The sequence below is a fragment of the Mirounga leonina genome, unplaced genomic scaffold (assembly GCF_011800145.1).
Source record: "Mirounga leonina isolate KUSES-001 unplaced genomic scaffold, KU_Mleo_1.0 Mir_174, whole genome shotgun sequence".
NCBI classification, from domain to species: domain Eukaryota; kingdom Metazoa; phylum Chordata; class Mammalia; order Carnivora; family Phocidae; genus Mirounga; species Mirounga leonina.
In genome coordinates this window covers 64,429,955-64,436,371 of record NW_023270451.1, presented here as the reverse complement: position 1 = coordinate 64,436,371, position 6,417 = coordinate 64,429,955, and positions in this window count along the sequence as shown.

Below are 6,417 nucleotides of genomic sequence, written 5' to 3'. Positions count from 1 at the left end.
TGGAAGTATATTGTATATGGTATCGTGAGATGTTAAGAAGCATTCACAAAGTAGCACCAAATAAATTATACTTTATTCTTTAATGTCATTGTCAATCTACTTTTAACCAAGATTCAATAAATCTTTTAATTGCCTTAAATACACAATTACTGGTTCTACGCACAATTTAAAATCAGCCTTATTGTTTTAAAATTCTATTTTCCTTTAAAGCAGGTAATCACCATGTTACAAAGCAGTTTTTCTAATAGTACTATTTTATGTGCATGATTCATATAAAACTATATTGTATGTTCAGACAAAATTGTATTTTTAATATTCAGATACAGATGTAAGATTACTTCCAAATATTTATAAAATATGAATAGACAGCAGAGTTACTATTATTTATTTCTGAAGCATCATGTAGAGCTACAAGTTTTCCCATTACGATATGAGCAGAATCAAGGACTAAAACACCATGTATTTATCTAATTTCCTCTGAACATTGACCTTTGAAGCACTCTGAATTCTAACGTTTCTCCTTTTAAAAAACAAACGTGGTTAAATCTGTGTGGCTTAATTTCTTTAAAGGAATGAAAGTACAGTAGTGGAATAATAAAATATATATCTTGATTACAACACTTGAATATTCAAATACTACCTTTAAATTGATATTCCATAAGCTTCCAACAAAAAAACTAACCCTCTCCTTTTGAATTATTTGATTCCCCTCAGGAGTTTAAGTTCCAGCAGTTGTGTACGATGCCTGCCTCTAGGGATTTGGGAATGAAAACAAGGCATCATTGTCTTCTTACAGATCCCTGTAATAGATCTCTGGAAAACTTCTCAAGGATGCCTAAACTCGGTTTGGGCTGCTGAGCATATCAACAATTGTGATTCCACAGTGTCTCTCATGATATTTAGTCAACTTTATAAATCATAAAACATTGACTGAGCACATGATGTAGAAAACGCTCCGTGAAATTACCTGTAGTAAATAAAAGTAACAAGAGCTTAGTGTCGGACTTTATAAAACCAGGCAGGGGTGGGATAAGAAGGCAGGAATAAGATAAATGTGTAAACAACAATGGTATAATCTGGGACCTTTTAGGGAGGTGTAATGTCCCACGATGGATCAGAGAAGAGAGAGAGAGCCATCAGAACTGAGGAGATTGTGAACGGCTGTGTAAGATAACTGGATGGTTAGTCCATTGAGAAGGTTGATAAAAGGTAGTGTGAGGAGTGAACACTCCAGGAGGAGGGAGCCAACTGAACAAAGGAATAGAGGGAGGACTTACAGGGTATGACTGAAGAATAAATGAATAGTCTATTTTGGCTCCTGTACTATGTGGGCATAGGAGGAGGGGAAGATTGAAGGGGGGGAAATCGGAGGGGGAGATGAACCATGAGAGATTATGGACTCTGAGAAACTGAGGGTTCTAGAGGGGAGGGGGTGGGGGTATGGGTTAGCCTGATGATGGGTATTAAAGAGGGCACGTACTGCATGGAGCACTGGGTGTTATACGCAAACAATGAATCATGGAACACTACATCAAAAACTAATGATGTAATGTATGGTGATTAACGTAACATAATAAAAAAAAAGAAGCCTCATGCAATATGCTGATGAAAATATGCATTGAGACCATATTATAAAAGGGTCATGTTTTGAAAGATGTTTAGATGGAGAACTTCAGGAAATGTGGCTTGGTTTTAATGGTTTTTGAGCGTTGGGGAAACATCACCACAACTCTGTAAAAGGAAGATCAATTTGAAAACAGTTTCAACAGGCTGTTGGGGAGAGTCTAAAAGTGAAAAACCAATTAGGAAGCTATTATAAAGGTTGAACCACAATGAGAGCAGTTGGGACTCAAATTTCTTTTTTTCTTTTATCCTTGACTTTTGACTTTTCAGTAGTTGAAACCTACACCTTCTTACTGAATCCTATCTCTATCGAAGTAGGAACTTTGATAATTCCAGTGAAGTTGTCCCAAGTGTAAAGTGGTTTGGAAGTTTTCTCCATAGCCTTGCTCATTGCTTTCTCATAAGAATTCCTGCAGTGTATTTTTTTTTTCATTGTTACCCTTTTATGCTCTACTTTTCTCTAATCGAGATTCTGTCCCATGTCTTCCCCTCCTCAAAGTTTCCTTAAAAAGAGAAACACACACCTAGATTAAGTCTGCTAACATTTTGATTGGCCAGATATCTCTACAAATAGCGTTTGAGTTCATGAACAAAATCAATTCTGTAGTTTCAGGGTAGTTAGCAAAAGTCTTTTCAAAATATCTATACCTGTATCTACAACTGGATAGCATAATCAATTCAGCATTTCTTGGATGATTCACAATTCTGAAGGCTTCAAATCTATGACTTCAAAAATCAACTCATATTTAACTTGATGAACCTTTATTAAAATTCTTTGTGCCTGGTGCTAGGCAAGGTAGTTAGAACACATAATTTAACTTTTCTTAACCTTAAGATTCCTGCCATCAAGTAGTTTATTTGCTGAAAGGGGCATATTTATAAGCAAATAAAATTTAATATGATAATTGCAGTGTGCATGAAACATGGAGAGGTTGGTGAGAAGCTGAAGGTGAACAGACTTTGAGGGCCCAGCAGTTGGGAGGAGGTAAGAACAAAGGCTTCACAGAGGAGAAAGATCAAATGCTTATTGTTCCATATCAGATGTAAGTGATTTTAGATCTAAGTGATTTATGTTGAATGAATGATGAATTTGTGTTTATTCTAAGGAAATGCTGATACTTGTTTTTGCAAATACATTCTTAATAACTTTTCCCTCATTATTTGCTTTTTTTTCTCATAAAAGTGGAATTAGAATAAAGGTCCACTTCTTTAATAATTATGGTAAGATTGATTTTAGTGTGTTATAAAAAGTATGCAAGTGATACTGAGTGCAGAGCATTCGTTAAGTAATGGCTGTTTCATTGTATCTCAACTCACTTATTCAACCAATAGTGAGTACTACTATATGTTAAACACTGTTGTGGGTGCATGTGCTATAGAAACTGGACCAAATAAATTTAAAAGTACAATATACAGTATGTTTGATAGTGAAAAGTAATATGGAGAAAAGGAGTAAGAGTATAAGCTGAGGTTATAGAGAAGACTTTACTGTAAAGGTAACATTGGAGTAAACAAACAAGTTACATAGCTATTTGGGGGAAGGGCAGAGGGTACAAAAGCTCTGAGGCAGGAACACGTTTGATAGGTTTCAGGAATGTAAAGTGGCCAATGTGACTGGAACAATTGGAGGGAGGAGAGGAGAAGTATCAGATGAGATCAGAGAGCTAAAAGGATGCCAGATGATGTAGGGCCTGCGAAGCTACTGCAATGACTGCTGTTTATGCCGGGTAAGGCTCCATTCCATGATTTTGGAGAGAGGAGTGACATGACTTTTTAAATAACATTTACTTACTTAATTTTAAAATTAATACAAAATTTTTATTAAAATATACAGTAAATTCACCACCTTTCGCGTATAGTCCTGAGCACATTGTTATGTAACCACCACTAAAAAGTACTGAACAGTTCTATCACTCTAGGAAGTTCCTCCATGTGTCTTTGTTGCCAACTCCTTATTTCACCCCCAGGCCACCTATTAATCTGTTTTCTGTCCTTACACTTTACCTTTTGCAGACTGTCCTATAAATGGAATTATACCATACATAGCCTTTGACTCTGGCTTTTTTAACTTAGCATAATATATGGGATATTCACCCATGTTGTTGTGTGTATCTGTAGTTTGTTTGTTTTTATTGCTAAGTAATATTCCATTGTATGGATGTATCACAGTGTATCCCTCTCTTTCCCGATTGAGGGACATCTGCATTGTTCCCAGTTTTTAGTGATTATGAATAAAGTCACTATTAACATTGATGTATACGTTTTTATGTGAATGTAAGTTTCTGTGTCTCTGGTAAACAGCTAGAAATTTTGGGTCACTTGGTAAGTCCATTTTTTAACTATGAGAAACAACCAACTGTTTGCCAAAGTTGCTATACCATTTTGCCCTCTCACCAACAATGTATGAGAGCTCCACTTTCTCCATATTGTCAACAGTACTTGCTAGTTTTCAATTTTTAAAAATTTTAGCCACTCTAATAGGTGCATAGTCGTATCCATGGGTTTTGCACTTCTCTAATCAATTTTATTTTTTAAAAAGATGAACCAACAGAAAAATCAAAAGACAACAACTGTGAACACACAAGTTCACTATTCACCTGGAATCGCAAATTATTAACAGTTTCTGTGCTTGCTTTATTTTTTCTCTATTTTTTCCTTATTGTTTGAAAATAAGTTACAGATATTAGTGCTGCTTCACCCGTAAACACTTCGTGTATCTCCTAAGACCAAGAACATTCTCCTGCTGAACTCAGCATCATTATCACAGCCAAGAAATTAAACACTGAAACAGTCATATTTCCTAATATTCAGTACATTTTCAAATTTCCCAATTATCCCCAGTAATGTCCTTTATAGGAGTTTCCCTTATAGAATTTCCTTCCTAATCCCTCCCCTCTTTCTTGGTTCTTTTAAATTTGGAGCATTGCTATCATCTTAGATGGGGTTCCTGAAAGCAAAATCAGAGGAGGATTTAAGTGCCAGTGACTTATTTGTTCCTTCTTTCCTCTTTTTGAGAAATACTGGTCTATAGTTTGTATGTTTTTCCTTATGATGTCCTTGTCTGATTTTATTATCTGAGTAATACTGGCTTCAGAAAGTGATCTGGGAAATGTTCCATTCTTAACTTTATGAAAGAACTTTTGAGGAGTTGCTATTATTTCTCCTTAAATATTCAATGGAACTCATGAGCAAGGTCATCTTGGTTGAAGTTTTTAATTGTGGGAAGAATTTCAATTACTAATTCATTTTCGGGGCGCCTGGGTGGCTCAGTTGGTTAAGCGACTGCCTTCGGCTCAGGTCGTGATCCTGGAGTCCTGGGATCGAGTCCCACATCGGGCTCCCTGCTCGGCAGGGAGCCTGCTTCTCCCTCTGACCCTCCCCCCTCTCATGTGCTCTCTGTCTCTCTCATTCTCTCTGTCTCAGATAAATAAATAAAATCTTAAAAAAAAAAAATAAATAAATTACTAATTCATTTTCATGATGTGTATGGCAATGATTATATTCAAATCCTTTACTTCTCTGAGTCTTATAGACTTTATTCATACAGGGATTTCTGTTTCAGACTCTGAATATTTCATACTCAAAAAGTTCCCTGATTCTGTGAAAAGTCTTGGGTCCATTATTTACCACACGAGACACCATCTCTTTTCCAAGTTAATTCTGAGCCATGGGATCAAAATCTGATTAAGTCTATGGTGGGCTAAGCACCCAGGTGCTTCTATTAGGGAGCTCACTTGGACAAAAATTGCCTTAGATGTTCTAAATAACTGTGATGACTCCTCCTTTGTTCATTTTAGCCTTGTACAATTAGAATTTCTAAGAACTTGTGACTGAATTATATGAATATTCTCTCATGTTTGATAGTTCTAGGGACCCATAATATTGAGTAGATGAATTAATACATATCTGGAACAGTGTCTTTCATAGAGTAAGCACTCACTGAATATTAGCCACTATTATTATATCAGTATTGTCAATACATATCAATATTATTATGTGCTACAGTTCCTAGCAGTACTATGAACTTCAAAAAAAACCCACACACTTCATTTTCCTCACCTCCATAGTTACTTAGCAATACTCACACTGTGTCAACCAGAATGTTCCATTTCAGGACTACCGAGATCAAGAGCTGGCCTGACACTACAGAAGATGCCGTTACCATCAGATATTCAAAACACAGACTTACACTCCTGCAGACTAGTCCATATTCCTAAAGCTCGTATCAGTGAGCAAGCAGTTATATAAGCCTTACGTCTTTGGCATGCCACATGTCCTGTGTTCACAGGAGAGGCCCTCCCCTCCCTCTATCCCGCACTCAAATACTATGTGTTAATTAGCAGCAGGTGTAGCAACTTCTCCCCTATAATCATACCTGGTCCTGAACTGGAAAATGTTTGTCAGGGAGCTTGGTTCCTCTAAAAAACATTTAAGATAGTCAGATAAGATATTCAGGAAATTTTCTTCTCCAAACTTTGCCCCTCATTTTAAAAATAGTTGGGCTTTTCTAGTCTTCAAGGATTCTCCAAGGTAACAGTTTAAAGCCTCTTCCTGATCATTTGAATTCATCTCCAATTTTAAAGTACTTTTTAATTACGTTCTGTTGGTTCGGCTTTCTATGTTCTCTTTCTAGGAAGAGTGTTCCCGGCATATCTGATTATGGCTAAACTTTTTCATAAAGAGGGAGAAAAAAACATGTTAAAGTTTCTACAATTTCACAATCATGTTTTATGAGCATTCCCTTCCTCCTTTTCCCCCCCACAATTTAGATATTTTGGTTTATTTCTATGTCTG